The sequence below is a fragment of the Cryptomeria japonica genome, chromosome 6 (genome assembly GCF_030272615.1).
Source record: "Cryptomeria japonica chromosome 6, Sugi_1.0, whole genome shotgun sequence".
Classification (NCBI taxonomy): domain Eukaryota; kingdom Viridiplantae; phylum Streptophyta; class Pinopsida; order Cupressales; family Cupressaceae; genus Cryptomeria; species Cryptomeria japonica.
This window is the reverse complement of record NC_081410.1, coordinates 301,422,828-301,448,910: the sequence shown is the minus strand read 5'-3', so window position 1 is coordinate 301,448,910 and position 26,083 is coordinate 301,422,828.

Below are 26,083 nucleotides of genomic sequence, written 5' to 3'. Positions count from 1 at the left end.
CACAACACTAGAATTTTTACTTGGAAACCTAGAAAGGGAAAAACCATGGTGGGGATAGAACCCACAATATTCATATACTATGGCCAAGAGTACATAAACATTACATAGATGGGAATGCACATGCATTCAAGCTCACTGCCTAGAGCTCATTGCTCAATAAAGTTGCTCGGAGGGCTAAAACCCTCAAGGAAGTCTCACTGACTTACAATTTAATTACAATAGGAAAGTACAATGAAATGAACTCTTAGAGAGCATCTGACAATGCAAAATGAGTTCCAGTTAGGTTCTAAATATCTAACTGTCTTTGCTCTATTGAATACTTTGTTCGGGTCTTAGTCAGATACTAGTTGATTTGAAAGCACAGTGCACATGTGAAACTATGCTCAATTGCACCAAAATGGATCACCATACACATAACAAACCAAAAATCAACTACCACAATGATCCTTATATAACCGGTCTTGCCACAAAAACAATCTTCTTCAAGTTCGCTTCAATAAGTGTAACATGTAGATCAAGTTGACTTCAATCACGAACACACCATAGCACCAGAATAAAAGATTATGACCACACACTTCGTAAAGGTCTTACCAAACATTGAGATCACAAAAATAATCACCACAAATACCATAATCACCAAAGATCATTATGGATCAACAAATTATTGAAATACCCTATTTTGCCTTGTTTTGCTGGTTAACTGTCTACCAGTTACCTCCATCTTCCAGATATCCTGGATCACGACTATGGGTTTGAACCACCACAAAGAGTTGCCATCAATGACAACCCTAAACAAATAATTAGCCACGGAAAGTCTCCTAAAATCACCAAAGAAGTGTCAATTGCCAACAGTAAATCCCTCTTATATACTTGTCCATAGGATTAATTGACTAAATTACCGACATGAGTCGACATAGAGGGGATTTTCCTACTTCAAATTTGAGTTAGGCCAGGAAGTGGGGTCCAAGATAGGCCCCATTAAGGTCGAAGAGGGTGCCATGCCCTAGTCCTGCTCTAATTTTGGGCAGGATCAAAGTGCAAGTAGGGTGCATCATTTAGTTGCATGAAGATTTTGATATGTATGAGCATAATCAGGTCTCTGATTTGGCCAAGGGGTGCAAACACTAAGGCAAAGACCCAAATGTAGTCAAAAATTGCAAGGGGGTGAAATTTTATGACATTTTAGTTTAGCCCCCACTTTAGCGAGAGAATGAGCTTACACAAATACTTGTGGTGAAGTACAAGAATAAAGATTGAAATATGTTCACCACGTCAAAGAGAAAAGATTCACAAGGCCCCCAATGGACTTTATTATATTATGACTTTAATGATAAGGTAAAAGGGAAGATCATGAGAGAGAAAGAGAGAACCATAACTAAAACTAGTAAGGTTCTCTTACTATGAGTCATGAAAAGAAAAAGCACCAAAAATTCCAAAAAAAGTAAATTTTCGCTACGTAACTTTAAGTATCAAGAGAGAATCATGAGCATAGTGTATACCCCCATGTTAAAGAGATTGGACATACCTTGCCAGGAGAAATTTGTTTAAGGTAGGATACACCCAAAGAAGACAAGCACATTATCACAATAATTTAGCCCCCAAGAGAGGACAAATCAAAGGATAATTACCATAGAACACAAAACATGAGGTGGTTTCACCTAACTTTGGAGTCAATATGATTTTTTATGATAACTCATGTATATCATGTATATATATATGCATATAATTATCCTCATCCCTAAAGAGAGGAAACTTCCAAGGAATAATGGAACATGTTATTGTAAATAATATTCATTATGGATATTATTACACTTTACTTAAGTTAACTTAGGAAAATGCATCTCTTCGTAGTTTGGATTTGAGACACTTAGGGAAGTGTGCACATAGGGATAGAGCTTGTAGGATAAATTCCACCTTTTGTGGTCTTATTTTCCTGTTACACTCCAGATTTGGTGGGTCATCCACCTCTTGTGGAATATTATTTTATTTCTCCTACCTACCCCTAGTATTTTTTACCTACCCTTGTTTCTCATTGAGCCACATGTCATGATTGTGTGCTCGTACATCAATATAGCCTTGCCTATATAAGCAGGCCTATATTCATTGTATTGGTTAATCCAGTTGATCATTTTCATATTGATGAGAATACAGTTTGTTCTTGTCATTATTTTGTCTCTATTTTAATACTTTTCATTGTGCCCTTGATCTTGGCAAAATCTCACACGGTATCAGAGCCATTGGGGCTTCATTGATTGGATTTTAGAGACATCATGGAAGGCTTCTATTTTCAGATCTAAGGAACTAAATTTTTTGGAGGCATCTTATAGTGTTTTCAACCTCACCATTGTGTTCAGGAGGCTGTTTCCATAAAAATCAAGTATAAATTTGACCTATTTTGGCGAAAATCGATTTTTGGGTGTGGAGGAAATTTTCTTCCCAATTCGGGTGGTACACTTCTGCCTAGTCAGCAGCACATAGTCAGCACCTAGTCAGCACCCAGTCAGCATTTTCTTTGGAAATATTTAGATCCCTCTCCATTGAGCAGTTTGGATTTTTGGGTCAACTTTGGAGGCCCATAACTTGCTCAATTTTGCTCCTTTTTGGGTGCAATTTTTTTTTGATTTGGGCTAATTTTGCGTACTCTTCGCATTGGTGTGGTTATTTTCTAGTTTTGGTGCATAGTTTTTTCAAAAAATTTAGATTCTATCAGTTGTACCTATCTAATCCTCAATTCTGCAACCTCAAAGGCCTCGTTTGAGCTCATACGACCTCCTTTTTAGGTGCCGCTTTTTTTGAAAGTGCATGTTTTTTCATCTACTTTCATAATCTATGATCAGATTTTAGATATTTTAAGTAGAAATTGTACTTTCAAATATTGGTCTTATTTGGCCTATTTGGTACTTGTAAATTGCTTGGATCTTAGTTTAGATCTCTTGCATTATTAGTTTGAGTCTCTTTTGACCTTATTGAGGCAATTGTAAAATTGAAATCAAAAGTCCACTTTGCCATTTTTTGCAAGTGGCCTATTGTACATGCACTAAGTATAAAGTGCTAAATCATCACTTTTGGGGGGGTGTCTTGTGTTATTGTGCCTCTCTTTCCTTGTGCTCTTTCATTTTTGTTTTAATGAGTCCTCATAAATTTCCACCTTTAACTCCACATAATTATGCATCATGGAAAATTAAAGTATAGAGCAAATTAATGGAAAAAGGTCTCACACATTACATAGATGGAACAATAGCAGCACCACCTGATCCTAAGGTTGATCCTAATGCTCAATTAGAATGTCTCACTAAGAATTGCATGGCTCTTGGAACTTTGCACAAGTATGTATTAGATAACCTCATCTTTCATATTGAAAAGTGTACTACAATCAAAGATGCTTGGGATATGTTTCAGAAATTGTATGGTCAAGTTGATGAAATCAGAGGTTAAGATTGACAATGAGCTCACCAACTTGGATCCCAAGAGTTTTGATACAATCCAAGATTATGTCACTAAAGAAAATGAGCTAAGAGAAAAGCTTAAGGATTGTGGAATTGACAAAAAGGATGCTCAGTTGATATTTAACTTGTTGGACAAGCTTGCACTAGAATATGCAACATTTGTGTCTAGCTTCCAAACTCATTGTTTGACAGTGGGGAGTTCCTATGTTATGCCTTCATTTGATGCTTTCATAGAAATGTTGATATTGGGACAATCTAAGTTGTTGAACATGGGGTTTCTCAAGTCTTCAAAGTCCAAGGCTTTGGTGGCTAATCAAGGGAATAAAGGAAGTCAAGGCAAAGATTCTAGCAAGAAGAAGAAGCAATCTAAGTCATAGCCACAACAAGAAAAAGGACAATCATCCTCTCCATCACAAGGAAATTTTTCATCCTCTTCCAAGAAGGGGACACCACCTAAGAAGGATAAGCCAACTTGTGCATATTGCAAGAAGTATGGTCATGATGAGCATTGATGCCACACAAAGCAAGTTGATGAGTTAACTAATCTTCTTAAGAAAAACAACATCAACTTACCATCCACCTACACAAAGAAGGATTCATCTCCTTCCTCTTCCTCATAGTCTAAGGGAAAAGGGAAAGCATTTGTGGCTACAACAAGTTCTCCACAGCAGTGGATACTTGACTCGGGTGCCTCATATCACATGGGTTCTACAAAGGAGCAGTTTTCTTCATTGGAGCCATCTAAGGTACTTCACATTTACATAGGTGATGATACACAAGTAGAGATTGAAGGGAAAGGTTTAGTTGACATGGATGATGGAAGATTTGATAATGTTCTCTATGTTCCTAACTTGTCTACCAACCTTCTCTCTATCTACCAAATCACTCACTGTGGGAATGGGAAAAAGGTTGAGTTTACACCAGATTCAGTTATGGTAAAGGAACTTGATGAAGATGCCTTGGTAGTAGTGGGATAAGTCAATGACAACTCAAGGCTTTATTCATTCTCCCACTTTGTGCCAAGTTCACCTTCTAGGGCCTTGCTTACTCATTCAAATTCAAAAAGTAAGCTATGGCATCAACGGTTTGGTCACCTCAACTACCGCTATCTTCAGCAGCTCAGCACTAAAGACATGGTCACAGGTCTACCTTGAATCAATTTTTTAGAGGGTGTATGTTCAGGTTGTTCCATGGGCAAACATCCTGAGGAAAAGTTTGATAAGGGGAAAGCTTGGAGAGCTTTGGAAGTTCTTCAACTTGTTCACAATGATGTAGTAGGTCCATTTCTAGCACCTTCATTTAGTAAGGCTTGCTATGTCCTCACCTTCATTGATGAATACTCCTGCTTCACTTGGGTCTACTTTCTTATTCATAAGAGTGAAGTGTTTGACAGATTTTAGGACTTCAAGACTCATGTGGAGAAGCAATCCAGGAAAGTGGTGAAGATTCTTGGTACAGATAATGGAAGGGAATATGTGAACAAGAGACTTGAGGATTTTTGTACATTTGAGGGGATTGATCTTCAGCATTCTATAGCATACACTCCATAGGAGAACGGAGTTGCAGAACGCAAGAATAGAACTCTCAAAGAAATAGCTAGATGTATGATTCATGCACGTTCTCTTGATCCTGCTTTTTGGGTCGAGGCTATCAGTTGTGCCACACACATCCAGAATCAGGTTCCTCACAAATATTTGCAAGGTATTACTCCTTTAAGGCTTGGGCTGGTAGGAAATTGATTGTGAGACATTTCAGAGTCTTTAGGTGTCCAGCATGGGCTCGCATACCTCCATAGAAACACAAGGCATTGGAACCACAGAGTTGACCTTGCATATTTGCTGGATATCCTAAGGGTGTTAAAGCATATAGATTGATGGATCCTGAGACACATGAGGTGTTCATTGAGAGGAGTGTTCACTTTGAGGAAAGCTCTCCTAGCTTAGCCTCTCTACCTCCTCCACCTTACTCCATTATGGATAGTGATGTTAGTGATTCAGATGATGAGACTCCTTCAACTTCAACTCATAGGGTTACACCTCCGCAGGGTCCACTTGCAGTTGAGGAGCCTTGTTCTCCACCTCCACCTAGACCTCGTTGGGCTTGACAAACACTTGAGTCCATGAGTTCTCTTGTTGGGGATCCTTCAAATACATGGAGAACTCAATCACAACATTAGGATCTTCCACATGCATTCATTGCTACTGCTTCCGATCCACAGACATTTTGGGAAGCATCAAGGGTTCCTGAGTGGGACCAAGCTATGGAGGAAGAGTATAGTTCCTTGATGAGGAACAACATGTGGGATTTAGTCCATCTCCCTAAGGGGAGAAAGATGGTTTGATGTAAGTGGATCTATCAAACCAAGTTTGCAGTGGATGGTAGTGTGGATAAGTACAAGGCTCGACTTGTTGCGAAAGGTTTCTCTCAAGTTGCAGGTGTTGACTATACTGAGACCTTTGCACCCATCACCAAGATGAACTCCATTCACTTGACACTTGCTATTGCTATAGCTCATGGTTGGGCTGTACATCAGATGGATGTGAAAAGTACTTTTCTTCATGGTGATCTTGATGAGGAGATTTATATGGAGCAGCCATAGGGTTTCATCCAGGATACTTCCTTGGTTTGCAAACTAAGGAAATCTCTCTATGGCCTTAAGCAGGCCCCCAGGACTTGGTACGCCAAGATGGATTCCTTTCTTCTCTCTGCAGGGTTCACCAGGTGTCATTCTGATCCGAATGTCTACATTTTGCGATAGGATGACTCTCACTTGATACTTGTGCTCTATGTTGATGACTTGATCATTACAGGGAGTACTACATCCATCATTAGCATGGTCAAATCTGCTTTGCATGATAGATTTGCTATGACTGACTTGGGTCGTTTGCACTACTTTCTCAGGATAGAGATTTCATAGACACCTTCCAGGATTACACTATCACAGCCCAAGTATGCTCTTGATCTACTTGCACACTTTCATATGGCTGATTGTAAGCCTGCCCCAACTCCCTTTCTTTTAGGAGTAAAGCTTGAGGCTCATTGTTCTTGTCCACCAATTGATGCCACTTTGTATCATCAACTTGTGGGTAGTCTCATCTACTTGACCCATACACGCCTTGATATTTCATTTGCAATTGGCATGGTTTCTCGCTTCATGCAGGAACCACATGAGCTTCATTGGAAATCTGCCAAATGCATCTTTCATTACATCTAGGGTACACATCACTATGGGATTCACTATGCAACAAGCACAGGACTTCACTTGGTTGGTTACAAAGACTCTGATTGGGCTGGCGATCTTGATGATTGTAAGTCTACTTTCAATTACAGTTTGCACCTTGGTTCAGGCCCCATCTGTTGGTAGAGCAAGAAGCAACATGTTGTTGCTCTCTCTTCGACTGAGGCTGAGTATCAAGGTGTTGTTAACATAGCGACTGAGACCATTTGGCTCTAGCAGATTCTCATAGAGTTTGGATTCACCACTCCATGACTGATAGTTCTACATTATGACAATCAGAGTGCTATTACAATCTTGAAGAACCTGGTCCAGCACCAATGGACCAAACACATTGAGATTCATATGCACTATATCCGAGAGCTCATTCAGGAGAAGGTCATTGATTTGCAGTGTTGTCCTACAGTGGAGCAGGTTGCTGACATATTCACCAAACCTTTCACTGAGAGTAAGTTCCAGTAGTTGTGAGCTCTCTTGGGGGTGTAGGATGTGTCATTAGGGGGGTTCAACTCACTTCTCCTTCCTCTCTTATAGGGGGACTTTTTCCTCTTTGAGGTTTTGTCCTTCTTCTTTGAGAGTCTTTTGTACTTTCATCTCTCTTTTGGGGGGGAGTTTTTTCCCACTGGGTTTTCTCCTTTTCTCCATTTTTGAGAGATTGCATTGCATAGTTTTTCTTGCATTTGCATATTGTACATGGGTACCTATCATGGCCTAGTAGCCGGGACCCATCTTGCATTGTTGACTTAAGTCTTCATTCCCCTAAGTTGCACTTAAGGGGGGGTGTTGGTGTAAATAAATATTCATTATGGATATTATTACACTTTACTTAAGTTAACTTAGGATAATGCATCTCTTTGTAGTTTGGATTTGAGACACTTAGGGAAGTGTGCACATAGGGATAGAGCTTGTAGGAGAAATTCCACCTTTTGTTGTCTTATTTTGCTGTTACACTCCACATTCATTGGGTCATCCACCTCTTGTGGAATATTATATTATTTCTCCTACCTACCCCTAGTATTTCTTACCTACCCTTGTTTCTCATTGAGCCACATGTCATGATTGTGTGCTCGTACATCAATATGGCCTTGCCTATATAAGCAGGCCTATATTCATTGTATTGGTTAATCCAGTTGATCATTTTCATATTGATGAGAATACAGTTTGTTCTTGTCATTCTTTTGTCTCTATTTTAATACCTTTCATTGTGCCCTTGATCTTGGCAAAATCTCACAGAACACATGTGTCTTTTGAGTCAACATGGAAGAGACCAAAAGAGATCTCAATTATTTGCATCATCCTCAAGTAGAAAACACTAGGGACAACAAATAGAAGAATAAGGAAACAAATAGAAGAATGTGACAAATAAGTAAGAGAGGAGAGAGAGAATATACAATGCTAATGAAGCTAATCAAGCATGTCATCCTCCCCTAATCTTATTGATCATTATTTCGAGAAGGTGGAAAACACGCAAGAGGATCCAAATTGATCATAGTAGATGGAGCTATCACAAGTTCCAAACAAGGACCATGCTCTAATCATGAGTCACTTTGTTCATTACTAGGAGCTAAGATTAATGCTTTTAAATTTTTTACAAATAAATAATTGTCAACATCAACATATTTGTATTCATCATTAGAAATATTAGGATCAACATTTTCATCATTAACAATATTTTCACCTGTTTCTTCATCAATATTAATAAGAGTAAGAGCTCTAATAGGAATAGAACTTGAACCATCATTTAGTTTAAGAATTTTGCATCTTGGAGAATTAGGCTGAACATGTTGTTTAGGAGAAAATGGAATCATGTCAACAGTTGGTATTTTAGGAGAATAAATGGTTTGGAAAGAAACTTCATGAGCTCTAGCATGATGTCTTTGTCGGCATTCTCTCGCACAATAGTTTCGTCTAGTTTTGGATGAAGGTTGAGGAGGTTTAGGTTCATCAGGTATAGGCTTTGTCTCTTCTTTTAGGGAAGGATGAATGGGTTCAGGTCTTTTAGGTTGGACAATAGGAGAGGTCAGTTGTTTCTTTCTATAAGATGAAGGAGGAGGAACCACACCATATAAAGGAGGAATGGGAGGTTTAGGAAGGAGACCGGGTCCATCATGAGGAGGAGGGATAGGTATAGCCTTAGGAGGAATAGATTTATGTGTAGGAAGAAGAGTTTTTATACCCTTGGGAGGAGGAGTAGACTCATCCATAGAAGAAGGAATATATTCTTCTTTAGGGAGAATAATATCTCTTTTCTTAGGAGAAAGGATACTCTTCTCTTTAAGAGAAGGAATAGATGCGTCTTTGGGAATAAGATTATTTCTTTCCTTAGAAGGAAGAATAATCTTATTCTCAAAAAGGGGCATATGATCATCAAGAGGAATGATAAGTGTTGGATTTATAGGTTTACACAACAGTAAAATCATTTCATTTTTCAAGTTTTGATATGATCTAAAGAGAGAATCACTTCTAGGTTGAAGAGGTTGGAATCATTCAGACCAAAATTTCAAGACAAACATCTCCATGCCTCTTTGTAGGTTGATATATACTACGATTAATAGTTGTGATTTCACCATTATGAGGAAATTTCAAACACTTATGAATAGTAGAAGAAATCACTTTCATGGAAGAGAGTTAAAGATGTCCCAACTTCACATGAAATTGATCATATATAGGAATAATAGAAAATTAAATATCAAAGCATTTAGTGCCAACATCGATAGGAAGTGTTATAGAACCAATATCAAGACAATAAAAGTCATCAAAAACTTTAACTATCAAATTAATATCATCAAATATCACTTGATGTAATTGCAAAATATAAAGAAATTCTTTAGTTATCACATTAACCATGTAGGCAGGATTAATAAACACTCCTCTAGAAGGTATACCTCTGACTTTTTTACTTATGTATAATGGGCCATTGGGTGCTTTAATGGTCTCACTAGGATAAAATATGATGCACAAATCCTTAGGAGGTTCTTGTTGATCTAAAAGGTTTATCACATTATTATATTGAATGGTCAAATCATTGGGAGAGAAAGTCTGAATCACATTAGTGGAATGGGATGGTAAAGGATTAGTGAAAATCTAATAGTTTTGGTTAGGAGGAGATACAGATTTTTTTCCTTTATCATTCACACCTTCCATAGATATGGTATTGTTATCATTCAATTTTTCAATCTTACTTCTCAATGAAAAACATTTTTGAGTATCATGACCAGGATGATGATGGTATTGATAAAAATATTTAGCATCAAAGTAAGGGGAAGTTTTTTATATAGATCAATTGGTTTGATTTGGGGAAGTTTTAACACATTATTTTCTATTAACTGACACATAATTCTATGCAAATATTCATTCAAAGGAGTAAATTATTTTTCTCTTTTAAAGTATCTAGACAAAGGAGGCACACCTGTAGTGGTTACTAGTTGATTGTTGTTGTTATCATTAAATTTGATGAATCCTTTGTTTGGTTTTAACTTCACAAACGGTTGTTAGGAACTATCACCCTTATCACTCGGAGCCATGGAAGGAGATGATTATTCCAATTTACTCACAGTCAGTTGATAATTGTGAAGTACTATGCACAACTATGGAAAGGAAGTAAATTCAGTTAAGAGAAGCTTATCTCTGATATCTTTCTATAAATTAACAATAAAATCTTTTGAATATCTTGATTAGGCATAGGAAAATAATTTTGATAATAGGAATGCTTATATCTACCAATAAAATATGTCACTTTTTCTTTAACACTTTGTTTAAAATGCATCAAATCAGTCAAAGTAACTTTAGGACCAATTTTATTGTGAATTGAATGAAAGCATTAGCTAGTTGTTGAAAAGAAGTAATAGAACAAGGAGGCAAAGAACAATACCATTGCAAATCTCTATCCCTTAATGTTCTAGTAAACAATTTTTCTAACAATCTTTGATCATGAGAAATGTCACTACACAAAGTTTAGATTGTTTTAAGATGAGTTAAGGGATCACCTTTTCTATTATAAAGTTCTAATTGAGGGACGTCTACATGTTTAGGAGGGACAATTCTAACAATGTCATTAGATAATGGGCTCGCTACATCAAATGTGGGAACAATATACTTGGAATGATTCATAGTAGCTATTTGTTGTTGTAAGGAATACATTATTTGAGAAAGACTATTGATTGTAGCTTCGGTAGAAGGATTGAAATTAGAGATGTTGGATTGAGAGGGTAGAGTAATATTTTTGAATGAAGGAAGAGATTGAGAACAAGGAGGTGGGACACTATGATAAGTAGCTAATGGATAAGATTGGGTAACACATGGAAGACTCATAGGATAAATGAAGGAATTATGGTTGAAGGATTTTCTCCCTTGACTAACATTTATAGGCGGTGAGTGTAATTGGGTAACACTCATGGTAAGAGAAATGAAAGAAGAGGTATTGCCCCCATAACTAACATTTGTAGGTATAGCATTTTGTGTAGAGGTAGCCATGATGTTTGATGTGAAGGTAAGAAAACTAGTGATAGAAGTTGTCAAAGGAATGGAATGATTAACTTGAACTTGACTAGGAGGTTATGTATAACCTAGGTTTGCAGCACAACTCTTCAAAAGAATGATATTAGAAGAAAAAATATGAGAAATACCATGCAAGATATCAACACCATGTTTATCATTTTGAATCATTCTTTTTAATCCTTCAATCAATGGGAGAGCTCCACTTTTCGGGTATTCTTGACTAATCCATTGTTGAAGATTGTCAAACTGATTGTCCATCTTCGCCAATTGATCAATGGATTCCCTAGATAGTCATTCCTCCTCATTATGAGAATTATAAAAAGGATAAATAGTAATATCTGGAGGATTGGAAGAACCATCAATATCCTCATTTAAAAAGTTAGCCAAATTAGGCTCCATCTCCTCGGTAATTAAACCTTGGACAACCTTAATTCTATAACTTCTCTTAACATGGATACTATAGGTAGGACTAATGTTGAAATATTGAAAGAATGAATTTAATTTTAAAAATTAGGGTATATGTAATTAACCACTTGATTTAAAAATTTAAATTGAAAATGGAAATTTAGATTTGATTTTGACCTTAGGGTGACCTAAAATCAATAAAATTTCACAAATCTCTGGAATTGTGCAATAAAATACAATCAATACAAGCTCCCAATATATGAGGAGAAAAAGTCGGGACTGTTGGGAGTATTTTAAAACTGAGTCAAGTTTATAGGCCTATTTCAAAATTTTGCTCTGCATGTCAGAAAAGTACCTAAATAAGTCAGTTTGAATGCCTAGTTAGCAAGGGGGTAAAATGGAGCCAATTGATTTTCAGAGGGTAAGGCTTGGGATTTATGTCCCACACCTTTCATTTGGCCTATTTAGTGATGTGCAACTTTCAGAATTCAATTTGGATAAGTTTACTAGGTACCCATTTCGAGGGGTGAGCTGAAAGTGCATTCGAGGCACAAGTGCAAATTTTATTAAGTAGCCTACTTTGGGTGTTTATATCTTTTGCCCTGTTGATTGTCATGGAGAAATTCAAAATGGATTCAATTTTATGCATAAAAGTGAGTTACCCTGCAAAATTTCAAGTCTTGACGAATCCGTTTGCTCCATTTTCATAGCCAAATCCGTTTGTAGTTTGTGATGTTTGCACAAGTGTAAAAATGTCTCAGTGAATGTCATGTCAGAATGTTTGTTCCAGGCTAATGTTGGTATAAATGGTGAGCTACATTTCAAATTTCAAGGCTCTATCAATCCATTTGATCGGTTTTCAAATGGACTCATTTTGCCATCAAATTCAGTTATCCGCACTTTCAGTGTTAGATCAGTTAATGTAGCCATTTTGGTGAGCGCGCCGTTTGCATCCTATCAGTCTGGTGATCAAACTGAGAATTCAAAGATTTAATATGTACTTAAAGGTACCTATGTTCCAAATTTGAGAGCCTACGGAGGTCGTTTGATATTTTTGAGAAAGGCATCATGTGTTGCCAAAACATTGACTTCATCAGGTCCGCAGTGTCGACAAAGCCAGTTGGCCATTTTCAGAAATTAATATCTCTTCACTCGGGACTCATCTTGAGAAACCATTTGGTAGATGTCATCCTTGTATATCAAAGTACACGCCTGTCAGATGGCGAGCTCCAGAAAGGTGTTTTGACAGGTTTGAAAATTACGTCTTCGCGATTAAATGCGAAAATTGTGGCGTAATTGCCTGAAGGATGTAAAATGCAATTTTATGATCCGAAAATGGTGCCGATCATTTCCAGAGGTGTGTTTGAGGTTCCTGAGGTATTTTAGAGGTCAGTTGCATGAAAACGAAATTTTTTTTAGTTGGACCCACTTTGGGGCCCGACCTGGCTCATGCCCGCGGATTGATTTTATTGGCGACTTTGTTCACTGAGAGATTTTTAGAATATTATGAATGTGGATTGTGATCATGAGATTTATCATAAGAGTTGAAAAGACTGTAGACCTTCAGGCAATTTCAAATTGGTGATTCTAATGCCCAAATCCTCCTTCAGCGACAAAGAAGAGATATTAAAAATGCAAATGCACTTGGCAGCCGTGGTGTTGAGAAGACCATTTAAAAGTTTTAAACCAAATGCATTGGCATGTGGAAATTCATTAAACCTTTCAACCAAATGTAATTTGGGATTTTGAAAGCCAAATTCCACAACCTTCCCAGCATTCTCCTTGTTGTGTGTGATGTCTGGGAGTGCATTTTAAAACTCCAGCCAATGCAATCAGCAGGTGTATCTCCAACATTTCCCCTTTGATGAAGCAAATGGTAAAGGCATATTTGCGAGGCATAAATCCAATTCCAAAAAACAATGCAAAATCTCCCTGCACAAATGAGAAAGGGGCAATTCAGAAACAATTAGCAGCAAATAGCAATTGGCTGGAGGAGAGGCAAATAAAAAAAAATAGAAATATTTTCAATACAAATGAAATTTGGCAACCAATCTTGTTTCCTCCTTGCTGTGCGTGGACATTTGGAAGGCATTTAAAATTCAGCAAAAGCAACAGCAAGCCATAAACCCTCTTCACGTGGCATGGTGATGGTCTCATGAGAGAAAATAGAAAATGCTTCCAACAAATAGTTTGGCAGCCCTTGCGTGATTAGTGAAGGAGAGGGAATGTTGAAACTCCAAGTTAATGCAATTGCAAATGGCAACGTGGCTGGTAAAAGACTTCTTTCCTCCAGTGTGTGGCATGGTGAAAGGCGTTTAAAACTTAAGCAAATGCCATTGGTGGGAGGCATTACCAGCAGCCACAAGCTCCAATTAATGCATTTGGTAATTTGAAACAGGTGAATTTAGAAGTTCAACGCATATTCTACCCAAGTCCTCCTCTCTGCATGGATATTGGGAGGCCAATGTTCAGCAACAGTAAACTATCAAATTAGTGAAACACTCTCCTCCTCTTCATGGTTTTCTTTTTTTGAACAGCATAGTCTTTCAAGCAAATGCATTGGCAGATGGAAAATCCTAGTGAAGACCCTATGCAGAGCATGATGGAGGAGAGTGGGCATGTGTGAAATTTGTATGAAATCTCCAAGCAAATGCAAACACCAATGTAAATCTCTATGCGTGGTGGAGGAGAAGCAGCGTTAAAACCAAAGCAAAGGGCATCGAATTCCAAGCAAATGCAAAGAAATCGCCATCAAAACCCAGGGAGAGAGCTTCAAAGCACAGTCCCAGGCAAAACGTTTTATCCCACATTCACTGTGGAGGGTAACTTTGTGGTATTTAAATGCAAAACCTTACAGTAGTATAATGTCTAAGCCATAAAGGCTTTTGACACATGGTGCCCGATGGCGCCCAAGGCGGGCCCACGCGTGAGCATGCTTCCCAAGGTGATGGAGGAGTTGACTGGATGAAGACCAAGTGGACCCCATGCAGGCACGCTTCCCGAGGCAAACAGGCAAAATTTTGCAGAGGAAGGTCGGGTTAACGAGCGAGCAGGTTCGAGAGAGATCGACGGCTCGCGCTATTTCGTGAAAGGAAGATGCACGTAGTTTAAACCCCGCAAAATAGCAAAAGTGAACGAGAGGCGTCCACGTGTTGTGATAGGTGGCAGTCCAGCAGGCGGGTCCCGGTGAGGTGGCGCATAGGTGTCAGTCCAGTGGTGATGACGTGGCGGCCAAGTGGCAGTGACAAAGCAAATGACGTGGTGGTGATGAGGTGTCATCCCAGGTGGCATCCGGTCAACCCCATCGACCAATCAGATCCCACCACGTGGCAAGGCGTCAGAGCACAAATGGAGGCAAAAAATCAAATTTAAAATGATTAAATGATATAGTTTAAACTATAGAGAAATTCAAAAAATTTAAATGATGGGTCCATGTTGAGGATTAATTCGCCCAGGGCCCAATTTTTTGCCAAAGTATAAAGTGTTATATGTTTTCGGAAAGCTCTCGGAGTGAGGAATCTGATTATGAGGTTAATTTTGATAAATGTGAGATGTTTTAGAAGCAGTTTCCATGGGAACAAAATTCAATTAGAGAGGAGACACTTGGCAATTCAGTTGCAGATTTGATTTTCTTCTCTCCTCCTTTTTATTCCGAATTCTTCTAAGTTGTAGGAGTTCCAAAAATTTGGAGAATGGCTCCATTTTTTCATGGCTTCCAATTCTGAGTATTCTTCCAGATTGTACAGAGAAGGGTTATCCTTTCAGTAATGGAGTTCAATTCTTTGCTATAAGTGTTCTTAGCTGCAGGTTCTTGTGTATGTAAGGCATGCACAAATTCACACAGAAGTTGTCTCTGGATTTGTATTTTCATTATATTCAGATCAGATCCTCAAGGAAGATGAGATTTGTTATCTCAAGGAGGTAATTGCGATTGTTTGCAGGGATTCTTCAAGGAAGAATTTAAATTCTGTAATAAATCATGAATAATGGAATATAGTGTTTGGATTTGATATTTTCTGTGAGTGAGCTGAGTAATGCATTTATGCAAGGCATTAAATGCATGAATATTTAATAATGAAGATGGATTTGCAGTATAAGGTTTCATTTATAGTTTGATGTGTGACTCTGTTGCCCTTGGATAAGGCACTGATCTTACAAGTTTGGGGATGTCTTTCAGATCAAACAATTTAAAAGATAAATCTATTTCCCTTTATGTTTAGGGGTGTGTTCTTCTCATTCCAAGCTCTATTTTGATTTATGATTTATACAAATCTAGCCAATCGATAGTGTGTTCCTAATTTGGTGAGCTTGTGGAGTGGTTTGTCTGCTCATTGTTGATGCAGTCTTATGTTTGTGATTGTTGTATTCAATGCATCAAAAGGGTGTCCCCCCCTAGGTCTAGCAGAACCTGAAGTGCAGGAGGATCATTAGGATCCTATGTTATGTTGTCCAAGCCCTGAGGTGTTTCATTGATTGAGATTGGCTATCTCATAGATAGATTTGCAGGTGTCTTGGGTTATCACTTTTGGTGAACAACAGGGACCAAGTAGGTAATGACTTGGCCCGAAGACACAATCTGACCAACTTTTTACCAAAATTTTGGGAACACAAGATATTGTGATTTTAATGCAAATTCAAGAAGGATATGGGAATTGGAGATGTCAAGATATACGAAAATAAGCCTTGAAGGTTGAAATAGGGAAAACTTAGGATGCTTGATAAAATGATTAATTGCAAGAACAACAAAAAGGGCATACTTAAGGTCTGACTTTTATGAGGTTTAGAAGTAAGACATGAGGCTTTATATTTAATTGAATCAATTAAATGCTTAAAGGAAAATTTGAAATTGCACAAGATTAATTTAATTTAAAAATAACGGTTTGTTGTATAAACCTCTTAATTTTAAAAGTTTAAATTTAAAAATTTGAATGTTTTAAGGAGGGAAAGTGAATTTTGAAGTTGAAGCAAGGACTCAAATCTGAAAATTAATTCGAGATCTACACAATCCACAAGTTCAATTTTAAAATTAAAAATTAGGATTTTTTATCTAACCACTTAATTTTAAAAATTGAACATGTAAATGAAAACTTGAATTGTAAAATTTAAGAGTTCTCAAATCTCAAACAATCAATCTAATTTAGACAAATTACAAGCTCAATCTTGAATTAAAAAATTAGGGTTTTTGTGAATTTAACCTCTGATTTTTTTAAAATTACAAGGAAATTAAACTTGTAATCGAAATTTTGAATTTTAAATTGCATACACTCATATATAAAAACAAAGATTTACAATTAAGGGCCTTCATGTCGAGTTCACCAAAATTTAAAGCGTAAAATTGGGAGCTTAGCAAATTCTCCACATGCAAGGGAGGATTCACTAAGATTAATTTTGCTTGAGGGAGAGTTTACATTCAAAAGAGGGGGATGAATCTACTAGATCCAATCCTAAATGATGCAAGGACTAAATACTAAGTAGATTGGTTGTGATTGGAATGTAAATGACCCTCTTTTGTAAGTTGATTAGTTGAATTAAGACTAAATTATAGAAATGAAGGCAAAGTGTGAGAAAACAACAAGCTATAGATTCGGGATTTCATCGTGCACCTAGATCTGAGAAGTTTGAGATTATTTAGAGCTTCTCTACAAAATCTACTAAAAGTTACATGGATCGTGTGTCCAAACCAGGTCACCTACCTATCAGTCCTTTAATTTTTCCACATGTCGAAAAGGGTCTTTCCATCTCTGCAAATAAAGCTTAATTCTAGAAGTACAGTTGTGTACCTACTTCCTACAGACAAAAGGAAAGGGAAATGTCTTGGGAATAGACGTTTGCCTTCAAATCAAACCCTAGTTATGGAATTAACCAAGTGGTTGAAATAATATAATTGAAATGATTGAAAGCAGAAATCCTCCTCGTTGAGGGGATCTTGAATTGCTTGAAATTGAAATGCTTATACCTCCTTGTGAAGTTTTGCTTGCCTCCAAATGGAATTATAATTTCATAAATTAGGATGATGATCTCCTCTTCAATGATTGGAATCTTAACTCTATTGCTTCTCCAAAGCTTGAAGGAAGACAAAAAATGCTCAATTTCTCTTAATGCTTGAATGCTTGATCTCTTATGTGTGCATGATGGATGGATTGTCAAATGAGAAGAGAAAACCCTCTTATATACTTGCTTGTAGGATTGATTGACTAAATTTCTAACATGATCTGACATAGAGGGGATTTTCCAGATTCAAATTTGAGTTAGGCCAGGGATAGGGGTCCATGATAAGTCCCCAATAAGGGGGACCAAGGCACCATGCCCTTGTCGTAGTGAGGACCAGGGTGCCACACCTTGGTCTTGACCTAATTTGGGGTAGGATCAAGGTGCAGGCACAATGCATTATTTAGTTGCATGAAAATTTTGATATGTATGAGCATAATCAAGTCTCTAATCAGGATGAGGGGTGCAAACACTAAGGCGAAGACCCAAATGCAGTTGAAAATTGGAAGGGGGTGCAATTTTAGGATGTTACATTTATTTTCAACATCCCTTAGGAGCTTTAAAGGCATTGAAGAATAATAGGAGATCACCGACCTAATGATTGACTTATACCTCTCCCTTAGGGTTTGGTATGGTTTCATGTTATATTCATGTCTTTGTGTGAGCTTCATTTTTGGATTTAAATTCATTCTTTAGATCTCTAGTTCATTTGTGATTTGAAGCATTTGCATTTAAATTTACAAGCATTTAGAGTTTTACTCTCCAAAGCGTAGGGTAGAACTCTAGATTCTTTATTACTCTCATTTAGGATGTTACATACACACAAGATTCTTGCACACACATTTTTAGTACAATATCAGTTATTTGTGGAGGTGTAGGTTTAGATTTTTCCTTTTTCTTCTTCTACACATCCTTCACACCACCAAATTGGGGTTTCCAAATTACTCTAGCAAATTCATCTTTCTTTGCTGCCTTGTGAATTTCTGAATCATATTCAGTCTTTGATTGCACCGAAGTGACCACCACATACTCTCTCATTCTTTTGTTTTTGCCTCAGAACATCTTTTCCCTTTGAAGATACACCAGAGGGTTCAACTTTAGCAGTAGGTGTCTTCACCAAAGCTAGAGAAGGTCATGTTACCTTATTTTCAATAGGAGCAGTGCAAGTTTCTATTTCTTTCCTTTTTCAGTTGCATCCCTTTCAACTCTAGCAGGCCTAACCTTTTCACGGGGATGGCCTTCCTCAACAAGAATATCTTCAACAATCTTTTCCACCTTCCTTTTCCTTACTAATTCCTATTAATTTGGAGTGCAACTCCATTGACTTCTCTTTACAGGTTCCAAACCTCTCCTCCTTGGTGTCTTCCAGAGAATTTAGCAAGTGTTGTGCATATGCTTCCAAGGTAGCCTCATCGACCTCATACCACATTGGCATTATCCAAGGTTGGATTGCTTCCATTAGACATTCATCTTTGTTCACCATGAAGCAAGTTGCCCCCTCATACTTCTTAACAATTTCTTTGGGGATCCTTACTCTCTGTTTCATTTTATCCTGAATTATTTTGAAGAAAGCCCATAATGCAGCATTCTGATTATCTTGATCTCCAAGACTATCAAGTCCTTGCTTAATCTATTGCATAACCGGTCTATCATAAGCCCACTAGACTCTGTCAGTTTTGGGAATTTGGTTCATGAAGTATAGGGATAGACAAATAATCAAAGATCCAAATTTGAAAACATGTTTTTTCATCTTGTTTAGTCTTATTCAAATTTATCAACAACTCCTCCAACAACACACTGCATAGGTCATAATGACCATCTTCCTTAACCATTTGGTAAGAAACATGAATTGTGGTGCTAGAAACCAAATTCAGTCTGTTGGATTGATATACCTTGTAACCAATCACTATAGCAGCAAATTTAACATCTTCTTTTATTGTACTAATCTTCATTGATCTCCCACTAAATTCTACACCGGTTAGCTTGTTCAAAGTAGGGTTTGTAACCTTTCATAATCCTAGCTTCTCATCGGTTTGATTTAAATTGGTAACTACCTTAATTTCTTCCACAGTGATCTTATAAGGTTTGTCTAGCCACATAAATTCAATATGGATCCTGCTCAGTACATATCTAACTCAAACCAAGGGAGAACACCAAGCAATGTTAGTAGGTTAGTTTAAATTCAAATGATATGAAAAACCCAATAAAATGCATAAAACTAACGCTATTATACCTTGCAAGAGAGGAGTCTCTTTTGTTCCTTTGATTTGGACTCTTGTTGAAGCCAAGAATTTGCCCTTCCTTGACTTGTTTGGATTAGTCCAATATTGGAATGTGGATGGCTCTCCAAATTGCACAACAAGGGATTGATATGGATGAAGGATAAGTGATCAAAGATGGATGCAAATGTGATTATAATGTGGATACTTTTGATGGATTACTAAAACTAGCAGCATGAGATTACTTGGATTAGAGATATCAAATGAGAGCATGGAGACCCCAATTTATTGAATTGGATGGAGGAAAATGGACGGTCAAGATTGAAAAGAAATGGAGGGCTAGGATTGAGAGGAAGAGATCACATGGATCAATGGAAAACAACATGACAAGGGGGGTGGAGACCAAGAGATTTTCCATAAAGGCATTTCTCATCTCCACCCTCCTCAAAGTACATAGGTAATAGTTCCCAATGTACCTAGGAGGAATAAAAGGAATTAAAAATTCTTTGGGGGATGCACATGGAAAAAAAAATCTCAAGATATTGTGTGCATGGGGATTGGAAAAGGGAAAAGGAATTTGAAAATTCCTAGTGAAGGTGAGAAGCATGGGAGAATGTGAGATTTTGAAAATCTCACATTCACCCAAAAAGAGGGGCATTTAAGGTGGAAGGTGAGAAGGGGGACAAAGAGGATTTAGCCATAAATGGCTATAGTTGACTTTTGTGCCTAATCATGGATATTAGGTACTAGCAAGCGATGAGGGGGATTATTTAGAAGAATTATGTGAGGATTAGGAGCAAGTGGGATTTGTTAGAGGATTTGACTAGGAGAGAGAATGAGTGGGAGTAATTAAAAATTGGAGAATAATGCTAAGTAAGATTAAGGGAGTTTCTAGAAGAATTGATTAGATTAGAGATGGATTAGGATAAGGTGACTTGTAGGAATCACCTAGATTAATTAATTAATTGAAATTAATTAATTAAAGAGAGGATTAAGAAGAGTTAATTTTTGAGTACTTTAGAGGAAGAAGGGAGAATTCATTTATTAAATAAATCAATCATTGGACTATAGTGAATATATTAATTAGATTAAATTTAATTAATATTGAGAAGAATAAAGGCTAACACAATTAAATAAATAAATTATGTAGGAGGGTAAAATTAATTAAAATAATTAATTTAAGTGTCTACATTTTGCCCCTCTTTTATGCAGCAGCAAAAATTGGCAATGGGTAAAAGATAGAAGAAAGAGGATGCCCTGGCGTAAAGCATGGGTGGTGTATGCCCCCTCGAGATTTTTTCAGAATTTTTTGAGAAAAATATGCAGAAAATTCTCAAAAAGAAGAAAGAAAGAGAGAAAATAATGAATGGATGCAAAATAGAAGAAGGGGAGAGACCAAGGAGCAGGCCCGCAAGGGGAGCCCATATAAGCCACACAGGGCCCAATGAAGGGTCATTGTCACACATAGTTATTGGAGAAGATTAGAGCCTAGAAAGCAGAAGGAGAGGTGGACCGCATTCCTACACATGAGCATTGTGCAAAGAGGGTATGTCGGCATGAGAGACCAACCAACTATGGTCCACTAGTATGTACCGTAGGCCCACCTTGTGATTTGATAGAATTAGGGTAGAATTTGAAGGATAATAGTAGGCTAAAATTTTAGCGAGGAAGACGTGATGATCGCTATTTTAGCCTGTGTGCCCCTAGGTTAGCATGAGCATTGGCGAATAGTGCTAGTGCTTGTGAGGATTGGGGGTTTGAGGGTATTTGGGGAGGTCATACATGCATGATGCAAGCACACACGTTGGTCAAGGTTAGCACATAGGTCTGGGGGGAGGGAAAGGGCTTTAACGTGTGTGATTGTGGTGTAGCGCAAGCACCATGGTTTTGGCACGTACGTTAGATGAATCAACGCGAGCACCAGGAAAGGTGAATAATGAATAATTAGAGGGGTAAAAGTATAGAAGTTGTCTTAAAGGGTGACCCAGATGCTTTGGGCATAGGATACGTTAGACTTAGGAAGAATCACAAGGGCTAATGAAGTGGTTTACCTAAATGCAGATGGATTTAAGACCACTAGGATCAAGAGAGCACTGGCCAGCGATGATGAGGCTGTATAGGCATTTATCTTCAGATGAACTAGAGATATTGAGTGCTATAGGATTGGATTTTGTTGGTTGATGGCCAAGGATTAGAGCACACACAACCATGATGACTGTACTAGTAGAGAGGTGGGATAGAAGGACCTGTACTTTCCATCTGCCCATAGGAGAGGACATTGTTGCATTATTGGACATGTGGAGAATCTTGATGATCCCCATTCGTAGAGTGATTCTTGAGTATAGGCTAGACACAACAGACTTCTATCTGTGGGAGGTTTGGGAGTGGGATGCACTACCAATGATGGACAAGACATGCATGCACTTGGGGAGGGCGATGGAGATTTGGCATATTCCATGTCTGGTGCTTGTGATCTATGGATTCATCAGTGGACGAGTGATGCCTAACCTAGGAGGACATGGGTTTCCAATTGGGTGGAGCGGGTGTGTGTACTATATGATACATGATTGTGCAGAGTATGCATGGGGAGTGGTGATGCTCACACAGTTATATCATGACATTCATCTGGAAGTCTATCAGAATTATGCAAGTATGTCTGCAAGGGTGACCTTGCTTCATATATGGGAATGGGAGCACATTGTAGTTACTCAACTTCTTGGGGTATAAGATAGACAACCACAAGGACCTTCTATAGATTGATAACGGGTATTGTTGCACTATACCTAGATAGGGGCTATATGGTTTTCGCGACACATTTTTTTATGAGCTAATGTAATTTACCTAGCGATCATTTTTGGATAGCGAGCGCTGGAGGGGAGACTGGAAGCTACATTGGGCTGGTGTTGAGATGTGGCTTTTTGACAGGTCAGTGTATGTTATGGAGCATTATGGATCATATAGGGTGGCCCGATAGTTTGGAGAGATTCAGGATATAGTGGGTGATGTGCCATTATACCCATGACTTACATGAGAGGTATGAGTATGGGGGCAAATTGTGAGTCCTTTGGAGGGTAGGACTAGTTTTCATAATGTGGCCTACTTGGTCTGGGATGAGCGGAGGGCTGCAAGGGAGTATCCAGGTATGATAAGAGGATACATGAGCTGGTGGGAGGCTAATCTACCAGTGTGACTGACCATTCCAAGGGTACTGGAGGACGCTGAGGTGCAGCCAACCGTAGACGAGATAGTTGGGGGAGATGAGGATGCTCCTAGGGATAGGGTTGTTGTAGGAGGAGGTAGGGGTGCCTTGAGGTAGAGGAGGGGAGGAGCATGATGGAGAGGGCCATAAGCATCCATTCCAATATAGGCACAGGTGGTAGTGACAATGATAGGCTAGGTGGTAGTGACAATGATAGTGGGGAGGAGATGAGGAAGCGGTTATGGACATCCTTGATGTACAGGTGCAGGATACTAGGGTAGAGGATGATGACATGGTGTCTTAGGTAGATTTTGATAGGGTCATGCAGTAGAAGGATGCCACCAAGGCAAGAGTATAGTCTCTTGAGGATGAGTTCCAAGTGGAGAGGGTGAGGGGGCTTAGTTTGTAGGCTAAGGTTGGGAGGTTACAACGAGATTGATAATTTGACAGAGAGACTTCAGATGACTTAGACAAAGAGAGGATTTGTGGAGGGAGGGGGAGGATATGAAGAGGATGTTGGAGGTTGCAAGGACAGGGATAGCCATTGGAGAGTTGTAGAGGACACTACAACAATAGGATGAAGAGTTGTAGAGTGTTTGAGTCAGGGTTCAGAGTGCAGAAGTAGATCTGACTTGCCTACAGGGAGAGAGGGACTTAGCGCGACATATGTTATTCCTTGTAGGGTTGGGCTAGAAGTACTTAGACATGATGCATCAATGAGAGAGGGTAGAGAGGGCAGGGTGGGAGGCTACATATTACATAGGATTATACCATGGAGTTGTCCTGGTAGATCAGAGAGTAGCATCGTACACAGAGAGTGTACAATCCCATAGGACCCATAGCCAATGCCTGACTCAGAGCCAACAGACAAGGGTATTGGTGAGTATGAGGCCACCAATGACAAGGGGTGCAGGGAGATCCAGAGGAGGAAGAGGGGATGATGAGGGGTCTAGAGAGACAGGAGGGGAGAGCTAGCTCCATGTGATATTATATATTATTTTTGACCCTTTGGGAGGGGCATTGTACTATGATTGCTATATTCATTTTTGAGAGACATAAAATATATGATTATTTTGGCAGCGTTTATATATGCATGTACTTTATTATGGACATTGTAATGTACATTATTTATTTTTTATGATGTGATGTATTGATGATGATTATACATGTGTTGTGCTGACCTATTTGTGATGCAGGATGGATGCTTATATATGCATGTGTTTATGATATGTTACTGACAACTTTGATGGATGCATGATGGTTATCTTGGTTTATATGAGCTATGTAGATGTATTTTTTTTTGGATTTTATGATATGCATGATGTATTATTTTTTGGATTTTCTCATGATTTTGAAGAAAAGAAAGACTTATGATGCCTAATTGCTTTTGTTTTATAATGGACTTAAAACTTGAGAATGCATAATTCAATTAAATAGATTAATTTATAATGAATATGTTGACTATAATGGATAACCAGAATAATAATGAATAGTGCTAACAAAATTTTAAATGCAAACTAATTTATGGACACACCAGACAAAATAAAACTGAATAATGTAGCCAAAAATTTGTCATGAGATGAATAATACAAAAAAATTTGGCATATAAGCTAAATGATGTGCAACACTAAAAATGAGTAATGCAACAAGATTTGACATGAAAACTAAATGAATAATGCAACACACAAAAGATTAATGGACCAAAATAAATGAATAATGCACCTATATGGATAATGTAGAATTTGTTTGGGAATATGCCAATCATAATACAATGACCTTAGGTATGATAGAAGAACATGGGGGGAATAAATTGAGGTCTCCAAAATATGAAAGGGAGATATGATCGGAAAAAATGCGATGATATCAGATGGATAGGGAGATTTGTTGTGCACAAAATGTGGAGAGCCAACCTAGTTTGATATTTCCAAGGGTAGTCTACACCACTGATTATAGGAACCAGGATGTCATGAAAAACCCAAGGCATGGACAGACTCTCAGACAAACAGGAATTCCTTACACACAATCATGTAAGTGTTGATAAACACTAATCCAGGGTTGATGGTTCATACAAGGAAAACCTTCAAACATGCCATACCACAAAAACATGCCCCAATATGCCCCTTTCCACAACATATCAAGATATAGATTGATCTTGGTAGCCATGGGTAGGAACAATCATAGGACAAACTGATGCAAATCAAAGCAAAAAAATCAGCTCGTGCACACAAAATGCACCAGGCCAACTGACATCTCTTGCCAAGAGTAGGACTTAGAATTTGTGGATATACTGCCAAATAGAGGAAGGATGCATCCTGATGGGCAAAAGTGACTGATGGATGTGAGCAGGCAATAGAGTAGATGGCATGGACATCTAAATGTAGATATGACACTCGACTCTTGAGACTTGATGGAGTACATGTGGATGAGTGCTTGAATAACGTGCAAGTCAAGAAGAAGTTTAATCTCAAGATTGAGGATTAAGCTTAGTTTGATGGGAAGAAAGCTCAGTTTGATGGGATGATCAAGAAGAAGTTTAATCTCAAGATTGAGGATTAAGCTTAGTTTGATGGGAAGAAAGCTCAGTTTGATGGGATGATCCTTGTTCATGATTTAGGCAAAGACTCGTCATCATATGGGTGGTTATTCTATTGAGTGTGGATTAGTGGATTAGTGGACAGTTTTCTTGTTGGAATGAAGGGGACAACCGCCAGCAAATAGGTGATGGATGCCATGGTAGAAGGTTTATGTAGTGGCAAATATGGATATCTGGCGGGTGGGTGGGGGAGATAGAGTCTGACCTAATAGACGGTGAATCTAGATTATTTACCTTGACACCTGTGAACGGGTTTTCACCAAGGTACTTGCCCATAGCACCACAAAGTGGTTTTCACTAATAGATGAATTGATTTTTTACTTTTTGCTTTTTTTTTTTTGTATTTTTCTTGATTATTTTATTTTATTTTTTTATTTGGATTTTTTTATTTTTAGACAATTGGTGACCTTCTGAGGACTAGGCATAAAATCTCTTTAGGTGCATGATGTGCATAAGCTCATCCAAGGGATCACCTTTGGGAGTAGCCAACTGTTATGATCC